This window comes from Dipodomys ordii, unplaced genomic scaffold (genome assembly GCF_000151885.1).
Source record: "Dipodomys ordii isolate 6190 unplaced genomic scaffold, Dord_2.0 Scaffold233, whole genome shotgun sequence".
In the NCBI taxonomy this organism is placed as follows: Eukaryota; Metazoa; Chordata; class Mammalia; order Rodentia; family Heteromyidae; genus Dipodomys; species Dipodomys ordii.
This window is the reverse complement of record NW_012267449.1, coordinates 1,255,670-1,277,278: the sequence shown is the minus strand read 5'-3', so window position 1 is coordinate 1,277,278 and position 21,609 is coordinate 1,255,670. Positions and strand designations below refer to the sequence as shown.

Genomic DNA, 21,609 nt, shown 5'->3' with positions numbered 1-21,609 from the left:
CCTTCTAATTCTGAGAGCGCACAGGGAAAGTGCTGGTGAATCCTGTTTCTAAATCCGCTTGGTGGCGGTGTTGTACCAGGAATGCCCAGCTGCCCTGCCCCTGCTATACTCCCTCCGCCCTTTGCAGAACAAAAAAAACACCAACCTTTACCTTTACTGCTAGCAATACAAAATGGCTGCTCGTATGACTTAGGCTCTGCCCTGCCGATCAGGGACTCTAAAGGGTCTTCTTTCTACCTGCCTTTAGCACAAGAGGGAAACAGCTCCCCCCTCTAGGTGTCCCGCCCCACCTAGGTCTAGGTCTCTAAATCACCCTTTCCCTGTCTTTGTGTTTAGGCAAATCTCAGAGAGGAAGAATAGATAAAATGGGCACCATGTTACAGCCAACTCAGGTTGTCTGCCCACCTAGAGCAATTCTGACTTGGGCCTTCTCTCTGGAATCTTTAGTGTGCATAATGGCCAGTGGCTCAGGATTGCAGAAAGGCCACCAGTGGGAGCAAAGTGGCTTGAAGCTGCAGTGCCTGACCCCTACTCTTGTCCACAGGGAGTAACCCTAGCATATGCAGTCCCCCCTCCCTACCCAAAATCTGAGCACAAAGCTGAGCATTGACAAAGATCACACAGAGGCAGCCAGGTGATACAAGACACTTGACACCTTGCCTAGCTAGCCTGGCTCAGCATCATCCCAAGTGTATCATACCTGAAGCCTTAGGGGGAAGACAGAATGAAAAAAAAATCACACAGAGCTCTGAATACTTGTGACAACTCTATGTTATAGGCCATGGCCCAACCATGAACAGACAAGGCCAAGGCCAAAGCCCTTTGGTGCTCTTGCCCACAGATCATGGCGGAGTATGACAAATGGTCAGGCAGATCTGTACAATTCTGGTTACTTTCCTGGTGCTGAAACAGAAAACAGATGGGAGGATCATCTATTTACACTGTAAAAGCAAGCAACTCTGCTCTAGAGACAAGTGAAAACAAGAAACACATTACCCCTTCAGCCACTCCACCCCATCCCCATGCCTGATTTGGACTCAAATTGTCCTCTTGGTATTACACAGAAACAAAACCTCATTTGTCTGTGTATCCTGCACCCCTTCTCCAAAGTCCACAGGTCTAGGATCATCCCCCCAACTATCCAAAACAGACATGGTGTACACTCACATAGCCTACCTCCTTCTCTGTCTCCATCTCACTGTGTCCTGCTGTGTGTATGTGTGCACACATACATGTCTTATTTATGTAGAATTCCATTTCTCTTCCTGATCCCCTTACAAAGCTGCATAATACTCTTGTTTCTTCAATAACCTCAAAAAACCTTTCCCAACTCTCCCAAACTAGGACATAGGCAAGGGAAATCTATTGGACAATTCCTAACAAACTGGAAACATTTCCCCAGAATAACACAGGTCCAGTATCTGAACGAACCCCCTATAATCAGCATCACAGCTACTGTACCCAACTCCCTCCCCATCCTAGACTTCAAGAGACCTAAAGGTCTACCTGGTTTGGGTCAAATATTCAATGAGGCTCCTTTGACAAAAAGCAGGCTGCAGGAGCTTTACCACTTGATGTTGGAACTTTGGCTCTCACCCACCCAGCATAGGGTGCTAGGCACAAGATGCTGCCTGGCAGTCCCTGGACTAACAGCCTGAGCTCTATGACCTTACACTTCCCCATAAATGCTGGTCTGCCTGGGAAGGTCTGATATTCCCAGGTGACAGCACTTGTTGAGGCCTACAAGGAACAAGCCACTTTACCCTCCAGCTCAAACCCTGAGTTTATTGACTCAGTTATTCAGTTGGCAGCACCTGTGTGGTGGCCACTCCCTAGGATGGCTCCATGTTGCCATCTTTATACTATGGACAAGGGGACCCAGAATGGACAAGTCTCCAAATTCAGTCTCTTTGCTGCGAGAAGAGATGGAAGTGAGGGTGGAGGCAGAGGTAGGGAAGCATTCAGGCCTGGCATATTCTAAAAGCTTGAGAACATGGAGATGGTAGAGCAAGTACCAGGCTTTTGCAGGGGACTCTCTTCCACACATGGGTCCTCCTGGATACTCATGTATCTTCATGGCCAGACACAGGACATAGATCTCCTGCCCAAAGATAACCCCACAGAATGGAACAAGATCATTCCACAGGCTGGGAATACTGGACTCACTTTCCAGCACTCCTCAGGCTTTTGTGCTACAGCATTCCCAGTATTGCTCCAGCAGAAAAGAAGGTAAAAACCAAACCAAAAACAACCCCTCACTAGTAACTCACAGCTAGAATCCTAGCTACTCAGGAGGCTGAGATCTGAGGACTGCAGTTGGAAGGCAGACTGAGTGGGAAAGTCTGAGACTCTTGAATGAACAAACAAAAAACCAGAAGTGGAGGTGTGGTTGAAATGGGAGAAATCTAGCCTTGAGGTGAATAAAAAAAGCTCACAGACAACCCCTTCCCGACTGCACTCAGGAACAACATAAAACATCTCCTGGATGGGATGCAGCAAAATCAAGGTGCCAAGAAGATGTGCCACTAGTCAGTGAAGCCACGCTAGTCATGAGTTCCTGAAAGTAATAGAGCTGTGTGTAGTAGGCACCCTCCTTGGTCCAGGGTGCAACTTAGCTAGGATCTGCTAGTTTCCCCAGAAGAAGGGGGATGAAGGCCAACTGTCCCAGTGGATGTGGAGACAGGAAACACTGAGAGCTCTGTAGACACTGTCAGCAATCTCTTCCCCACATGGCCACCATCTGACTACAGGAAATCTGTGCTTCCAGTGCCTTGCAGACACTATGGCTGGCTTCTTGAAGCTCATCTCCAGCCTCTGACCCTGTACAGACCAGGCAAAGCTTGGGCAGCTTGCCAGTGTCTCTCTATACAACTCCAGGTGTCACACTCCTTTGTTCTGTGGGTCCTCAAAATCTCTTGTGCGCACCCATGCCCCTTCAAGTTATAAGACCACTCACGAAAAGTACTGGTTGATTGAGTTTCAGAATCCGCTTGATGGCAATGTTGTATCAGGAATGGCAGCCTACCAAATCGCCTGATGTACTTCTGCCCTTTGCAGAGCAAAAAATGCCAACCTTTTCTTGGCACTACAAAATGGCTGCTCACCCACTTAGGTTCTCCCTGTTGAAGAGCCTGGACCCACAGAACTCAAATCTGGCTGGAGATCCTGGAGGGTCATCTTTCTCCCTGTATTAAGCACAAGATGTGAGAGGAAGGACAAAGGACAGGGAGGACAGGCAAGAACGTTGGGGGGAGATGTCCAAGATGGGACACCAGGGCAACCAGAGGAAGCATAGAAGATGTGCTGGTGGTCAGGGTCGCCAAGTGTGTCATGGGTTGGAAAGATGGGGCTGAATGCAGCAGGGACCCTAGTGGGTCCAGGGTACTGGCTTGGTTCCTAGCTGACAGTCTCCTCAGAAGAAATGGGATTGCAGGCCAACTATACATGTGAGGGCAGAGCCCCAAAACATTCATGACTCTCACAGACATGATTGCCATTGTGCTTCCTGTACATGCCTGCCAATCACCATAGCTGGCCTCCTGGGCTTTTCTTCTATATGTGAGCTTTGCATAGACCAGGTAAATACCTGTTGGTTCTAATAAGTACTCCCTACATGCCTCAATGAACCCTCCAGAATCACCCTCCTTTGTCTTGCCAGTCCTAAGTCTCCAATGCCAGTGCATGCCATTTTCAGAGCTAAGAGAACTCTAGGAAGTGCTGGTGGATTCCATTTTGGAATCCACTTGATGTCATTGTTGTACCAGGAATGCCAGCCTGCCCTGCCCCATCACATGTACCCACTGCCTTTTGCAAAGCAAAAACTACTCAATCTTTTCTACTAGGATTTCAATATGGCTGCTTAGTCCCTTGGGTTCTGGGCTGCACAGCCTGGGTACACAGAACCAAAGGAGGGACTTCACTCTGCAAGGCCCTCTTTCTACCTGCCTAAGAGAGAAAAAGGGAACAATTCCCCTCTAGATGTCCCACCCCACCCAAAGCTCTAACCTACATTTTGTGCAGCTCTCAGAGAATAAGGATGGACCAAATGGGTATAAGATTAGGGCCAACCCCACTTTCTGCCCACCTGGACCAATTCTGACTTGGACCTTCCTCAGGATTCTTACTACATCATGGCCACTGGCTATGCATTGCAGCAGAGGCCACCAGTAAGAGCTGAATCTGCAGTGCCTGAACTCTGTTCCTGTCTCCAGGGAGCAGCCCTAGCACATGCAGTCACCACTCCCTGCCTGAAATCCAAATGCAGGGTGGGCAGGGATAGGTAGGTCACCAAGAGGGGCAGCTAGGTGCCAGAAGACAGGCTCACACATGACCTAGACTGGTTCAAAACTGTCCCCCAAGTCCCAGATGAAGGTGCAGATTGGGTAGTAATCTCTCAAAGCTCTGGATGCCTGTAACAATACCCATGTTATAGGTCATAGCCTGATTTTGAACAAGTAAGGGAGAAGCATTTTGGTGCTCTTGAGCACATATCAGTGCTCAGTGAGACCTCTGGTCATGTGGACCTGAACAATCCTGTCCACTTTCCTTGTACTGAGACATATAACCAAGCAGAGGATCTCCAATTTATGTTTTGGGGGGGAAAAAAGGCTGGTCCAGGCATCCATGGCTCATGCCTGTAATCTGAGATCTAAAGATTGCAGTTCAAACCCAGCCCAGGCAGAAAAGTTCCAATTAACTATCAAAACATGAAAACGACACTGTGGCTCAAAGTGGTATAACATTAGTCTTGAACACAAAAGCTTAGGGATAGTGCTCAGGCCCTGAGTTCAAACCCCATGACTGGCACGATGGAAGAAAGTCAGAAGCAGGACACTGATGGCTCACACCTATAATCCTAGCTACTCTGGAGGCTGAAATATGAGGATCACAGTGCAGAAAGGGCAGAGTAGGAAAGTGAAGCAGGGCAGGGCAGGAAAGTCCAAGAGACTCTTATTTCCAATTAATCTTACAACCAGAAGTGAAGCTGTGGCTCAAGTGATAAGAACACTAGCCTTGAGCAAAAGGAGCTCAAGGATAGCATCCAGGCCCAAAGATCAAGCCCCAGGACAGGCAAAAAAAAAAAGTCAGACAATTGGGTTCTCTGTTATGCAGACAACAGAGTCAAAACAAGAAACACAGTACCCCCTCAGACACTCCTGTCCTGCCCCAGATAGGTTTGCACCCCAAAATGTCTGTTTAGAATTACCCAGATATAAAACTTTGTCTACCCTGCAATGTAAGTCTAGAAGTCTCTTCCTCCAACCGTCCAAAACCACATAGGTGCATATACAAACTGGTCGCCTTTCCAGCTCCAGCGCTCTCTCTCTCTCTCTCTCTCTCTCTTTCTCTCTCTCTCTCTCTCCTGCTGTTTGTGTCTCTTTCTATCCTGGATGCTTATGTTAATTGTCATTTCTTTTTTTTTTTTGTCGGTTGTGGGGCTTGAACTCTGGGCCTGGGCGCTGTCCCTCAGCTCTTCAGCTCAAGGCGAGCGCTCTACCACTTGAGCTACAGTGCCACTTCCGGTTTTCTGGTGGTTTATTGGAGATAGGAGTCTCACGGTGTCTCCTGCCCGGGCTGGCTTTGAACCAAGATCCTCAGATCTCAGCCTCCTGAGTAGCTAGGATTACAGGCGTGAGCCACCAGCGCCCGGCTTGTCATTTCTTTTCCTCATCCTCTCACAACCTTTAGCATATCTGTGTGTGTGTGTGTGTGTGTGTGTGTGTGTGTGTGTGTGTGTTGAACTCAGGGCCTGGGCATGTGTGTGTGTGTGTGTGTGTGTGTGTGTGTGTGTGTGTGTGTGTGTGTGTTGAACTCAGGGCCTGGGCACTGTCCCTAAGTTTTTTCTTTCAAGGCTAGTGCTCTACCACTTGAGCTACAGCACCACTTCTGGCTTTGTCTGAGTAGTTTATTGAACGTAAGAGTCTCAGGAACTTACTTTTTTTATTTATGTTTATTTTTATTTTTTCCGGTTGTGGGGCCTGAACTCTGGGCCTGGGCGCTGTCCCTCAGCTCTTCAGCTCAAGGCTAGCACTTTACCATTTGAGTCGCAGTGCCACTTCCGGCTTTTTTTTTCTGCTTATGTGGTGCTGAGGAATGAAACCCAGGGCCTCAGGCATGCAAGGCAAGCGCTCTACCACTGAGCCACCTTCCCAGCCAAGTCTCAGGAACTTTCTTGCCCAGGCTGGCTTTGAACTGTGATCCTCAGATCTCAGCTTCCTGAGTAGCTAGGATTACAGGTGTGAGCTACTGGCTTCTGGCCTTGCCTATCTTTCTTTTTCCCTCAAGACCCTCAAGAGCTTCTCACCTGCTTCCTCCAGAGGACATGGGTTGATGGAAGGCTGTGGGAGAATTCCTAGCAGACTGAGAGGCCTTTCTTTCTTTCCTTCCTTCTTTCTTTCTTCCTTTCCTTCTTCCTCCTTCCTTCTTTCCTTCCCTTCCCTTCCCTCCCTTCTTCCCTCCCTCCCTCCCTCCCTTCCTTCCTTTTTTTTGTGGGGCTTGAACTCTGCACCTGGGCACTGTCCCTCAGCTATTCCAGTTCAAGGTTAGCATTCTACCACTTGAGCCACAGTGCCACTTCCAGTTTTCTGGTGGTTTATTGGAGATTAAGAGAGAGTCTCATGGACTTTCCTGCCTGGGCTGGCTTTGAACCACAATCCTCAGATCTCAGCCTCCTGAATGGCATGAGAAACTAGCTCCCAGCATGAGAAGCATTTCTCTAGAACAAAGTCTGATTTTCCACATGAACTGGGACAACTAGTGCCACAAATACTGTGCCCTTACCTCCCTCACCACCCCAGCCCTTCAAGTGACCTGAAGTTCAACCTGGGTTGAATAAAAACCCAGTGAGGTTTCTCTGACAAGCTACGCTTCAGGTGCAGGTTCACTACTGGACTTTGGAATTTGGCACCCATCCACCAACACATCTAATTTCAATGCAGAGCACTGGGCACAAGAAGCTGTCTGCCAGTCCCTGGACTGACCACATGAACTCAGACCTGCCACATCCCACCCATTTTCATATTCACTAAAGATGCTTTCCCCTGGGAGAAGGTCCAATGATGTCATCATCTAGATATTCCCAGTCAAGTGTACCTGGTGAGGCCTATAAGGAACCACCACCCAATCACCCAGGCAAAACCCTAAGTGCACTGCCTCAAGCATTCAGTTGGTGGCACCTGTGCAGGGGCCACTCCCTAAAGTCTCAGTGTTGCTTTTATCAAGTCATGGGCAAGGGGGCTCAGAAGGGATAAGTTTCCAGATATATTCTCCACTGACCTACCATTGTTAAATGTAGGGATAGGGATGGGGTGGGGGCATAAGCCATGGGAACATTTGGGCCCAACATATGCTAAAAACAGAAGAACCTGGAGAGATGGCAGAGCAACTACCAGGCTTTCACAGGGGATTCTCTTCCACACAGGGCTTCAATGTCAGGAAGGCCACGCCGCTTCCTGTTCCTGCTAGGACTAGGATCCTCAGCCAAATGCTGAGCAATTTACTATTTTTGTTAACATCATCTATGGGGTATTTTTTGGTCTTTTTTTTTTGTTTTTGGTCATGGGGCTTGAACTATGGGCTTGGGTGCTGTTCCTGGGTTTTTTCCCCCCTCAAGGCTAGTGCTCTAGCACTTTGACTCACAGCTCCATTTCCAGTTTGGGAATTATTATTTGGAGATAAGAATCTCATGGACTTTTCTGCCTGGGCTGGCTTTGAACCATGATCCTCAGATCTCAGCCTCCTGAGTACCATGAGCAATCAGTACCCGGCTCATTTATGTTTTTAAAATGTGTTATTTCTCTGATTTTAGTAAGCTTTCCAAGGAAATGATGTACTGGTGCATTAATGTTAGATTCTAAGTTCTTAGACAAATATATATTTCAAGCTACATTTTCATTATAATCCTATTTCACTAGGTAATATAAAGTGGGATACCTCCTTAGTCATCCTTAAGTGAACTGTTTCATTTTCTGTATTCTCCCAGTCAAATTCTGTTGTCCATTTGGTTTTGTACTTGTTATTCACCTTGGACTTGAAATTTATTTTGCTTATTGGGGTAAGTAACCAGGACCCCAAGGCAATAATTTATTCTTTCTTCTTGTCCTATTGACATAATGAGAGCAATCTCTCACAACCCTTTTGTAGTACCACAAGACACTATATACCATAGAGTTGTCTTTAATAATCGAGGGCACCAGGTGCAGGTAGCGCATACCTGTAATCCTAGCTACTAGGAGGGCTGACATCTGAGGATCGCAGTTCGAAGGCAGACAGGACAGGAAAGTCTGTGAGACTTTTATCTCCAATAAACTACCAAAAAGCAACAAGTGGAGCTGTGATTCAAGTGGCCTTAAGAAGCTCAGGGAGAGAGCCCAGGTTCTAAGTTTAAACCTAAGGACAGGTACGAAGAAAAAGAATTGAGAAGGCTTTAGTCTACATTTTCCCCACTCACCATTAACTTCCCAGATGTTAGGATCATATGTTAAAAAGGGACTATATGAGGGATTTCACCCTTCCAATGAAGTGACAAAATACTAATGACTTTTGAGGTCTGAGCTTTATAATCTTTTACATGCAAAGAAAACAATATTCTGGAAAACTGATTTCTGGCTTTTCCTCCAACTTTAAACTATGCAGGTCTAGAACATCTTATATATTTCAACATGAGCTATAACCTATCCAATGTTTGATGAAAACATTTTGCAAAGTATACCATTTACTACACCTAAAAACTTAGTGATATTCTTGACTATCAAGGCCTTTATGAATATAATTACAGCATAATTCCCACACGTGAATAAAATGCCAATTTTGAAAGGTCATGTGCTTAGGAGTAATCTAATTATCAGATATCTACACAAGGAATACTTTTTAGTTCTTGAAGGAATGAAAGTTTTATAGGATTAGGGAACCCAGGGCCTTGTACATGTTAAGCAAGCACTCAACTACTGAGCTATATCCCCAGCCATTACTACATATTCCTTATTAAAAAGCAAACCTAGGGTGGGAGTGCTGACTATATACAAGTATACTCTATGACGTGTCCACAGGGCTGGTTCCATCACTAGCAATAACAAAGAGGCAACTCATAAAGATGCCAGCCTAATCTCTCCTGATCTAAAATTAAATGAAACTTAATTTCAAATGCAATTCCATTTCTCAAAAGGGGAAATAAGAGGAATGTCCAGGAGAGACATTGCAGTGAAATAGCTATTTATTTAAAAAAAGATTTTGAGGAGGGAAAAGTAGGAAAATTGAGGGAAGGGGTTAACAAGAAATGTACTCATTACCTTACTTATGTAACCGAAACCCCTCTGTCACCTTGACAATTACAAAAAAGAAAAAAAAAGTTTGGTTTTACAGAAAAACAAGATTTGAATTGATCACATATGAAAATATATTATAAACCAGGTGCTGGTGGCTCATGCCTATAATCCTAACTACTCAAAAGGCTGAGATCTGAGGATCATGGTTCAAAGCCAGCCCAAGCAGAAAAGTCTGTGAGACTCTTATCTCCAATAAACTACTCAGAAAAAGCTGGAAGTGGTGGTTTGGATCAAGTGGTAGAGCACTAGCCTTGAGCACAAAGAGGCTCAGGGACAGGGACCAGGCCCTAAGTTCAAGCCTTAGGACTGGCCAGAAAAAAAAAAAAAAGAAAATGTATTACAGAATACAACATCTAATAATAGAGCTAAAATTTCACAAAAATTTAATATATGACCAGGCAAGTATGGTGTCTCACACCTGTAATCCTAACTACTTAGGATTCTGAGATCTGAGGATCAAGGTTCAATGCCAGCCCAGGCAAATTCAAGGCTCCTCTTATCTCTAATAAACTAGCCAAAAGCTAGAAGTTGAAGTATGTTTCATGTGGCAGAACACTAGACTTGAGCCAAAAATCTAAGCAAGAGTCCTCAGTTCAGGCCCCAGGATGGACGAACAGATAGACATACACGTGAATGCATGCATGTATGAGCATACACACATATGAACACATACACATGACCAGGCAGTCTCTCAAATCAGCTGGGGATAAAGATAGCCTTGGAGGTGAGCACAGGTGTCTCTTACCTGTAATCCTAGCTACTCAGGAGGCTGAGATCTGAGGATAGTGGTTCAAAGCAAGCTTAGTCAAGAAAGTCCATGAGACTTAAAACCTGTAATTATCTACAAAATTCTTCTCATTGCATGCCTCACAAAATAAACCAGGGTATGTGTGTGTATATATTATACATATATATGTATATATATATATATATATATTTCAACATAGGTGAATCTGTCCAATGTTTCATGAAAATATTTTGCAAAGAATATCATTTACTGGATGTATAGGGATCTAAGAATTAAGTGTACAATACACAATAGAAAGCATTGGCTTATTCCTTTATCACTTCAGGGAAAAGAAAGTCTACCTGTTTTTTTTTTTTTTTTTTGCTGGTCCTGGGGCTTGAATTCAAGGTCTGAGCCCTGTCCCTGAGTTTCTTTTGCTGAAGGCCTTGAGCCTTGAGCTAAGAGTCTCACAGACTTTCCAGATTAAGCTGGGTTCGAAGCATGGTCCTCAGATCTCAGCCTCCTGAGAAGCTAGGATAATAGGTGCAAGCCACTGGTGCCCAGTTAGTGTGCGTATTTATTCATTTTTTGGTGTTTTTGTGTTTTGTTTTTTACTCAAAATCCACCAACAAACACATGGAAAGCTGTGCTCTGGTAGCTGATAACTATAATCATAGCTACTCAGGAGATTGAAATCTGGAGGTTCTGGGTTGGAAGCCAGGTCAGGGAGAAAAGTCTCTGAGCCTCTTGCTCAAAACAATGAGGAAGGATTGGGAATGTGGCTTAGTGGTAGAGTGCTTGCCTAGCATGCATGAAGCCCTGGGTTCGATTCCTCAGTACCACATAAACAGAAAATGCTGGAAGCGGTGCTGTGATTCAAGTGGTAGAGTGCTAGCCTTGTGCAAAAGAAGCTCACAAACAGTTCCCAAGCCCTGAGTTCAAACCCCAGGACTGGGAAAAATGAACAAAAAGCAAAGCTGGATGCATGGCTTAAGTGTTAGAGCACTAGTCTAGCAAGCACTAAACCCAAGTGCAAACACAATCGTGAAAAAACATAAATATAAATACATGAAATTCCATGTTTTAAAAATCAGAAAACAACAATTGTGAAAATATTTTGTCTTCAGACTATGTTTTTAAATACTGTTAATGCCAAACATTACCATCAGTATGAGTAACAAGAAACAAGCACACAATGGAACACACACAGAAACACACACTATTGTCTAGAAATAACCAGTGTTTTGTTCCCTTTGGGAATTTTTTTTGTGTACATACAACTTGTTGGACTTAGACATGTTTTTGTATTATTACCCCTAACTTTCATAATCTGATACACAAAAGTACTTATTTAAAAGCTTTCATTAACTATTATATCGTGGGACTGTGTAGTTCAGTAACATGCAAAATAATACATTAATAATAATGATGATAATTCCTGATCCTCGTACTTTCCAAACCTGTAGGAAAATGAATATTTGAGGGCTTGTCTTTTATTTAGGTTAATGCATACACGCAAGTGGAGCTGTATTACTTTTTGGCTCATAAATATTCCCTAAAGGAGACTTTCCTTCCTTATGGTAGGTTCGAGGGAGCCCAAGCCACAATGCACTCGGAGGCCAAACGGTTTAGTCACCATTATGTCGGCCCGAACCCAACACAGGACTCACTCTAGACCGTGTGTACGTGTGGGATGGGGAGAATCTGTGAGAGGAACCCACACGCATGCGCCTTAAAGATGAGGAACCCAAACGCATGCGCCCACAGGTCACAGGGAAATGCTTCCAGGCCTAAGGTTGGGGAAGTGCACAAGGCTCTCTGCGCGCGCGCGCGCACACACGCACACACACCCTCAACTTCCACAAACAAAAGACCCTCCCTGGATGCGTGGCAGACACTCCCCGCCCCCCCCCAGTTTCTGTTAACAATGAGTTCCAGAAGTCGGTGAAGGTTCGGTTGCAGCCACCATTGTGCAAAATTGCACCGCAGGCAGGGGCTGCCCACACGTTGCACGGATGTGAAGGCTCCAGCCCCACCCCCACTCCCGGTCCTGGGTCCTCCGCGCCAAGAAAAGGAAAAGGAAGGAAAACAGCAAAGGACTCACCTAGCAGGAGCCATAATGTCCTGCAGCTCTAGCTTAGGTTCCCGGCGTACAGCTACCACCTGAGAGTCGGCCCAACATGAATTGAGGGTGAGGGCGGAAAGAATTGCGAAAGTGGGGAATGGTGAGAGAAAGCTGGCTCTGTGAAGCGCTGGCTCCGCCCAGGGGAGGCGTGGGAATCCTGGGTGCTTGGTGGGCGGGGCAAGGTGCGCTTAGGGAAAGTCCGATGGGAAACACCTCTTCCTAACTGCTTTGCAGAATCTATTTACTTTGTTAGTAAGGCCCTTGCTGGCAAGAGCGCTAATAGTGTCAGAGGGGACACTAAAACCAGTAAGTTTGCCATTCACTGTTCGGTAAGACCACAGGGAGCGCGGGAAGATAGTAAGTACATTTTCAAACGACTTTATTCTAAGCTCATGAGGTGTATCCCCGAAATTACTAAAGTCTTTAATTGTTCCCTGCCTAGGAAGCGGACTCCCCAAGTGCACGCGCTCCGCTCCTGCAGCTGTGTGCCTTCCTGCTCTTTGCCAGTAAACTATTTATACTCCTTCTATTGTCTGCCAGCGGCTGCCAAAGGGGGCTCCCACAATGCCGAGGTGGGTGTGTATTGTTGAGGCCGAGGGACTCAGTTTCCCTTGCCTGAACACAGTCCTTCCGGTTAAAACATATATCTCCTTTGGAACATGGACACACTGCTGATACAAGGACACAAAGATAAACCACGAAGGCAGCACACAGGAGTCTTAAACTAGGGCATGAACCAATTCAAACCGTACTTCCTAAAAAGGGTGTGAGGAAGAGACTTGCAAATAACAGCTGAGTAAGGACCTTCCTAAGCCCTGTGTAACCTGCCAGTTATTTGGTTCCTAAACCATTGATCTCAAAGATATTTTGGTTGAGCCTTTTCTTTGTTTTACTGGGACAGAGTCTTCCTAAGTAGTCAAGGCTAGCCTTGAACTCTCCTTGTATTGCTTCATCCTTCTGAATGCTGAATTACAGGCATTCACCACTATTCCCAGCTTTGTTGACCCTATTTATTTCCATTGTTGATGCAGTCATTGATTTTTTTTTTTGTCTTCTACATCTGTCCTGGAACTTAAACTGAGGGTCTCATTCTTGCTTGGCTTTTTCACTCAATGTTAGTGCTCTATCATTTTAGCCAAAACTCTATTTCTGGCTTTTTGTTGGGGGGGGGGGCTTGAACTGAAGGCCTGACTGCTGTCCCTGAGATTTCTTTCTCAAGGCTAGTGCTCTACCACTTGAGTCACAGTTCCACATCCAGCTTTTGGTGGTTAATTGGAAGTAAGAATTGCAGGGACTTCACTTCCCCAACTGGCTTCAAACCACAATCCTCAGATCTCAGCTTTCTGAGTAGCTAGGATTACAGTTGTGAGACACTGGTGCCTAATTGATTCATTTTTAAGAAAAAAATATTCAAAATACAGCAGTGTCTCAAGCAAGAACTGAAGTCCCTTGGTCCAGATCCACTCTCCCTGTTATCTGCTCTAGAAGGAAATGCACATTCTCTGCATCTACCCCAGGATGGCACAACTTGACATCAGCTACCTCTAACTCCACAGAATTTCCTGCCTCCATCCACTCCTCAATCCCCAGCTGGTCTTAACCATCTCAGCACAGCTCCCACTTTGGGCAGTGCTGCTCCAAACCTTGGCCTCAGGTGAGAATGGGCAATCCATTTTTCCCCTCCTTATTCATTGTCTTGCTATTCAGGCAGCAGTGGGTAAGGTAGCTGGGAAGGGGAAGGCAAAAACCAGCCAAAACAGGAAATCTCACAAAATCCAGCTGCTTCTCCCAGGGAAGGACTCAGTAGGGGAGGCTTATTGTTCTATAGGGAATGGAGAGCTGCCAACTCCTCCCAGGAATTGCTCATGGAAGACTTGAGCTGTGACTCTTTAGTAGCTCCCCTCTAAATTCCTCCTGTTTTTCTCCTCTATCACAGTAGGGGGTAATGGCTATTCTCCCAGCCTAGAAGTAGGTCAAACCCATTGGGGAGGGGGGGAAATCCTCATTCTCTGGATAGACAGTTCAGCCATTATTTATTGTGCCAGGTAACTGAGGTCCACAAAGGCTAAATGGCTTTGTCAAGGTGAACCAGGATGCAGCCACAGGTTTGGGACTCCCATACTGTAAATCCTTTGCTCTCTCTATGCAAGAAAAGTTACTCAAAAAAAAAGAAAAGAAAAGAAAAGAAAAAGTATTCAACATCACTAGTCATTAGAGAAATGCAGATCAAAAACACAAGAGAATACCGCTTCACACCTTGCTAAAATGAAAACAAAATGCAAAATAACAATGATGGAGAAATTTTGGAATCCTCATACCCTATTATTGGGAAATAAAAGATGATGATCACACTGTGGAAAGCAGATTGTCACTTAAGTTAAATGTGGAGCAGAAAGCTAGGCACCAGTAGCTCACACTTGTAATCCTAGCTACTAAGAGGCTGAGTTCTGAGGATCACAGTTCAAAACCAGCCTCTCCAGTAAACTACTAAAAAAAAAGCCAGAAGTGGAGCTATGTCTCATTGGTAGAGCTGTAGCCTTGAGCAAAAAAGCTAAGGGACAGTACCCAGGCCCTGAATTCAAGCCCAGTTCAAGCACACACAAAAAAGTGGAACAGATTTTAGCACATGATCCAGTGATTGTTCAACTAGTTTACAGCCAAGAACACAGAAGAACAGTTATCCAAAGAAAACTTGTTACATGAATGTTTATGGCAATAATATTCATATAACCCAAAGGAAGAAACAACCCCAATGCCATCAACTGATGAATATTTAAAGAAAATATTTAATTTATACCATGTTTCATTGTTTTTGTTCTTGTTTTAATGCAGTGTCTCCCTATGTAATTCAAGTAGGCCTAGAATTTAGTAGGCTGGATTGGAGGCTCATAGTCTTCTCATAAGTCCTGGATTACAGACATTTGCTATCATCTTCACCTTGAGGTAAAATATTGATTGGAAACTTTGTAATATGGTTAGAGTGAGAATATTGTAATCCAAAGCTCAATGTTTATAGCAAAATAGTGGGAAACAAAATTTTGTGTGCAATCATATGATGCAATTAAAGCTCAAAGCATCAACTACAATATTTCTTGCTAAAAGTTGAGCTTCAGGGGTTGGAGGCATAGCTCAGGTCATAGAGTACCAGTCAATGAGCAAAAGCAATCCTTAGGTACTGAGTTCAACTTCCAGTCTTATACAAAAAAAGTAACAAAAGCTGAGCTTCAGTGTCTCAGGCCTGTAATTCTACCTACTCTGTGGCTGAAAGTTGAAGAATCCAGGTTTTGTTTTTTTGTTTGTTTTTGTCGGTCGTGGGGCTTGAACTCTGGGCTTGGGCGCTGTCCCTCAGCTCTTCAGCTCAAGGCGAGCACTGTACCACTTGAGCTACAGCGCCATTTCCAGAATCCAGGTTTGAAGCCAGACCAGGAAGAAAAGTTTGAGATATCCCATCTCCAAAATAACCAGTAAAAAGCCAAGTTGGAGATATGGTTTGAGTGGTAGAGTGCCAGTTCAGTGTATGTGAAGCTCTGAGTTCAAGCTCTGAAAAAAATATCCTAGTAGAGGAGACAGAGAAACTAGTCAATAATAAGATACCACTACAACCAATAAGGTATTTATATCATGGTTGATAGTCACATGTGTTATGCAGCAAACTAAGTAGATAAATGATATATGATAAATTTAGGATTTGCACTTCCAGGTAGGTCATACAGTGAAGGCATGGCCAAAAGAGTGATACCAGCAGAAAGACTAGAAGGAGTTGAGGTCAGAGCTCTGAGGTGATCGGGAGATGAAAGTTGAATTGTCAGGCATTGTTGTTTGATTCACTGGTAAATGTATTCATCACTGACAAACAGTAATTCCACTTTGAGGCAAGTGGTACTGGGTGTTGTATTGTTAGACAATATAAATTGGTGAATCTCGTTTCACAGGATTAAGGTATTATTGAAGATCTTTGACACTGAACAAAATGAGGGTATAGCCACAGGGAAGGATTGCATATGTTTCTGTAACAGGAATCATTTTTTTTTCCTTAACTCAGGGCCTGGGCAGTGTTCCTGAGCTTTTTTGCTTAAGGTTAGCTTTCTACCACTTTGAGCTAGAGCATCACTTTCAGTTTTCTAGAGGTTAATTAGAGTAAGTGTCTTGTGGACTTTCCTGCCTGGTATGTCTTTGAATCACCATCCTCAGATCTCAGCCTCCTAAGTAGCTACAATTATAGGCAGGAGCCACTGGCACCTGGTATTGTAATATGGATGTGTGTGTATGTGTGTGTGTGTGTGCACACACCTGTGCCAGTACCAGGACTTAACCTCAGAAATATTGTACTCATTTGGCTTTCTTGCTCAAGGCTAGAGTTAAGAGGCTCTTGGACTTTTCTGCCCAAAATGGCTTTGAACCGTACTCCTCAGATACAATCCTCCTGAGTACCTAGGATTACAGGAGTGAGCCACTGGTGCTAGAACCAGTCTAACTTTTTTATTGGTTAGTTAGAAATAGAAGATTTTGGAATCTGCTGCCGGGGCTGGCTTTGAACCAGGATTCTCTAATCTCAGACTCTATAGAATCTAGGATTATAAGCATGACCCACCAGCATAGGCTACATGGATATTCTTGGAATACAAAATAACCACTCATTTACATGGCTCAGTTCAATGTTGTAAAGCAGATGTGATAACCTCTACACCAAGGAACCTCTACTCAGTCCAGTGTTAATTTAGTTATTCCCCGTATCATCCCTTTCCTCCCCACCTCCCTAATTGCCCCCTCAACTCCTGCAAAGTTGGAAAGTTTGTTTTCAACATACTGTCTTGTACATGTCATTGTTACAATGGGTCATCCTGTATCCTTATTTCAGCATTTTGTTATTTCCCTCCCCCTCCCCAAATTACAAAAATGTATATACAAGATGCAGGACACCAGAATCAAATACAGTGACAACAGGGGTTGTACCATGGGGGAAGAACATACAAAGAAACAAAAAAAATCACATGTACGTTATAAGTACATTGAAAACAGCAGCAACGAAGATAAAACCTCTTGTGTCCCTACCTTGGGGTTCATTTTGCTTAACATCAGGTTATATGGTCATATGTACATAGCTTTTGATCTCTTCTGCTTGTCTTAGACATATACTAGTTATTGCAGATAAGGGAAACAATGGGACCTATGTTTGTTTGAGTCTGGCTTACTTCACTTAATATAATTTTTTCCAAGTCTTTCCATTTCCTAACAAATGGGGGCAGTGTCATTTTTCTGATGGAGGCATAGAATTCCATTGTGTGTGTGTGTGTGTGTGTGTGTGTATCACATTTTCTTGATCCATTCATCTACTGAATAATGGCTTCAATAAACATAGTTGTGCTGGTAGCTTTAGTATGGCTTTGTTTGTGATGGTTTGGTTAATGCCTAAAAGTGGGATTGCTGGGTCATAGGAGAGCTCCATGTGTAGTCTTTTGAGCAGCCTCCATACTGCTTTTCAAAGTGGTTGAACAAGTTTACATTCCCACCAACAATGCAGTAGTATTACCTTTTAGTCACATCCCCTCCAGCATCTGTTATTAGATTTCTTGATTATAGCCATTCTAACTGGAGTGAAGTAGAATCTCAGTGTTGTTTTGATTTGCATGAAACTGCAGAGCATCCCTTTGCAAAGGACATAGCAAGCAAAATCAATAGAAAGCCCATGGATTGGGAGAAGTTCTTCACTAACCATACAAGGGACAAGGGTCTCATATCTAAAATATACTTAAAACTCAAAAAATTAAATCCCCAACAACAAATCCTCAAAGAAACAACTGCCCGATTAGTAAGCGCTAAAGACTTACAGAGACTTCTCTGAAGCGAAAATAAGAATGGCCAATAGACACATGAAGAAATGTCCAGTGTTATTTATAGTTACTATTTTTCTAGTGCTGAGAGTGGAACCTGGGGCCTCACTTGTGCTAAGCACAATGTCTACCACTGACCTATATTCCCCAAACCCTTGTTTATAGTCACAATAACAGTGCTATAAAATCCAAACTGTTGCTTCACAGCTGGTCCTAAGATCTAAACTGTCACTGGAATCAATAAGCTAAGCACAGGAAAGTATTGCTGGATCTGTTAATATAGGGCCAACAGTCTGTTTATATCATTAAGACTCATTAGCACAAGTAAACAGAAAAGGCTGATCAATATCTTCATTTTTTTTATCCAGTCCTGGGGTTTGAACTCAGGGCCTGGGCTCTGTCCTTAAGCCTCTCTGTGCTAAAGGCTAGTGCTCTAGCACTTGAGCCATAGGAACACTTCCAACTTTTTCTGAGTAGTTTATTGGAGATAAGAATCTTGCCTGGGAAAGCACTTTGAAAAGTAGTAAGTGCTATATCAATGCAAACTACTGACTTTATGATCCTCTTGAATATACTCTTGAATATACTCATCTGGAGCTCTCAACATTTTTGATAACTATTTAGTGATCTTCCACTAAGTGCATGGCATTTGGGGGATGTAAAGGGTATAAAGATGAAATACTTTGAATCTTGCCTTCTGGGAGTTCGCCATCTCCAGCATGAGAATATTGTATTGAATCTATGTTGGTGATTTTCAATATTTCCTCTTATTGCAATTCACATTTCAAAGTGGAGGTGGCATTCCAACACACACACACACACACACACACTCATATATACACTAAAACACAGGATTCACAAAAGACAGCACTTCGTGTTTATCACACCCCTTTCTCCCTCTTTCTGTCACTCTCCTCTCTTCTCCCTCCTCTCTCCTCTTTTCTCTTTCTCTCTCTCTCTCCTCTCCTTCTCCCTCCCCCTTCTGTTATAGTTTTCTACTTCATTTTGTGAAATACTGCTCATAATCCTATAAATCAATTTCATACCCTCATAATGGATCTAATCTATCATTAGAAAATACTGTTTTGTATTATCATTTTGTCCTATAGTGTGTGTACTTAAAAATTTGGAACGAATATAACCAGAATGAATATTTCTATTATCTCTGGTAGAAATTTTTACCCTATTAGGTGAAAGGCCACTGAAATCCTAATAGACCTTTGCTCTCAATCATATATTCACTAAGTAAAAGATAAGAGCTCATTTTTTAAATATATGTGTTAGACATTCATTAGCACATGTGTGTGAGAGCAAACACACTTGCATGCCTTCACTTCCTGTATCTATATGTTAAATTGGATTGCTTTTGCCTAGTGACAACTGCAGTGAAAGCTCCCTGCAGAGAATCACAGGAGTCTGAGTGAAGGGGTTATTTTAGTGGTTTTTCACCATCTGAGAACTGCATTGAGCCACAAGAGCTTTCTGATGGGACTTGGCAAGCTTTGCAATGTAGACAAGATTGTTTATTCTGCTGGCAAATTGTTCATAACAGGGTTTGGCTCTCTTTTGAAGTTTTGTGAGTATATATGTACATGTATATGTATACATTGATTTTTTAATTTTACATAATATATAGATACAGATGAATATATGGAAGCTTTATCTTAAATCTTTGTTGGCAACATTTGTACTTGAGATTTTATTATAATGATAATTGTTTACTTGGAAAATCCATCCTGTTGATAGAATATTGCTGAGATCCTACCTCCTCACCACAAAACTTAATCTATATTTAAAATGAACTTTCTGCCATCAACTCCACATGTCTCAGAAGAGGATATTTTTAATAAAGGCAGTAGAAAAATATGCTTTAAAATACAAAATAATAGGGGCTGGGAAGGTGACTCAGTGGTAGAGCGCTTGCCTTGCATGCATGAGGCCCTGGGTTCGATTCCTCAGCATCACATAAGCAAAAAAGAAAAAACTGGAAGTGGCGCTGTGGCTCAAGTGGTAGAGTGCTAGCCTTGAGCTGAAGAGCTGAGGGACAACGCCCAGGCCAGAGTTCAGGCCCCACAACCAGACCCCATCAAAAAAATACAAAAAATTAATAGTTTGTCAGTAGCTGCTGGAAAAAAAAAAAAGAATCCTGGGCACCAGTGGCTCACACCTGTAATCCTAGCTACTCAGGAATGTCCATGAGACTCATCTCTGATCAATCACCCCCCAAAAAACGGAAGTGGCACTGTGGTTCAAGTGGTAGAGCACTAGTCTTGAGCTAATGAGCTCAAGGACAGCGCCCAGGCCCAGAGTTCAAGCCCCACAACCAGCAGCAACAACAAAAAAGAATCTCAAGGACTTTCCTACCCGGGCTGGCTTTGAACAATGATCCTCAGATCTCAGCCTCCTGAGTAGCTAGGATTACAGGTGTAAGGCACCAGTACCTGGCTTGATCAATATCTTTTGTGTGAGTGTGTGCCTATCCTGGGTCTTGAACTCAGGTTCTGGGCAATGTCCTTAAGCTTTTTTGCTCAAGACTAGCACCCTACCACCTGAACCACAACTCTACTTACAGTTTTTGCTTTTTGTTTTTTGCCGGTCGTGGGGCATGAACTCTGGGCCTGGATGCTGTCCCTCAGCTCTTCAGCTCAAGGCTAGCACTCTACTATTTGAGCCACAGCACCATTTCCAGCTTTTTCTGCTTATGTAGTGCTGAGGAATTGAACCCAGGGCCTCATGCATTCAAAGCATGCACTCTACCACTGAGCCACCTTCCCAGCTCTCTACTTACAGCTTTTTGGCTAGTTATTTGGAGATAAGAGTTTTGTGGACTTTTTTGCCCTGGCTAGCTTTGAACCATGATCTTCAGATCACAATCTCCTGAGTAGCTAGGTTTACAGGCCTGAGCCATTGGTGCCTGACAAGTTGTTTTTTTTTGTTTGTTTTTAGCCACTTCTGGGGCTCGGACTCATGGCCTGTCCCTGAGCTTTTTTTTTGCTCAAGGCTAGCACTTACCACTTGAGCCACAGTGCCACTTCTGGCTTTTTCTGTTTATGTGGTAGTGAGGAATCGAACCCAGGGCTTCCTGCATGCTAGGCAAGCACTCCACCACTAAGCCACATTCCCAGCCCTGAGTAGTATTTTTTTGTTGTTTAATGGAGTATTTTTTATTACAATACATTAGTTACAAAGTGTGGAGGGGGAATCATTGTGACATTTCCACTCATGTACACAAGGTATTCTGCTCAATCTTTTTATCTTATTTTTTTATTTTTTATATTTTTTGTGAACACACTGTACAGAGGGTTTACAATTACATGGGCAGGTTAATGTGTACATTTCTTATCAAGCATTGCTGCCTCCTCCTTTGTTTACCCTTCACATCCCTTCCCAGCCTCCCCCCAACCTCCCCACCCAGTCCTCCCCCCCCCACCAACATTGTAAAGCTCGTTTTCGACATGACAACTTGTACTTATTGTTGCAACAGGTCCACCTGTATCCTTAAACGACTTGTTTTTCCCCATCTCCTCTACAAGTTATACTGACATCAAATATAGTGAAAGCAGGGGTTATACTGTGGGGGAGGGACATACAAAGCTACAAAGA

The 21,609-nt window shown here is 43.7% G+C and overlaps 2 long non-coding RNA genes across 2 annotated transcripts in view; one reads left to right on the top strand and one right to left on the bottom strand.

The window, feature by feature from the left end:
• The window catches only part of LOC106000671, a 40,961-nt gene extending 28,760 nt beyond the window's left edge, over positions 1 to 12,201 (bottom strand). Inside the window, exon 1 of the long non-coding RNA XR_001175802.1 lies at positions 12,155 to 12,201. This is a non-coding gene — a long non-coding RNA (uncharacterized LOC106000671). The remainder of the gene's footprint in view (positions 1 to 12,154) is intronic.
• LOC106000670 overlaps positions 12,178 to 21,609 on the top strand; it is a 21,847-nt gene continuing 12,415 nt past the window's right edge. The window contains exons 1-2 of the long non-coding RNA XR_001175801.1: positions 12,178 to 12,241; positions 12,618 to 12,747. This is a non-coding gene — a long non-coding RNA (uncharacterized LOC106000670). The remainder of the gene's footprint in view (positions 12,242 to 12,617; positions 12,748 to 21,609) is intronic.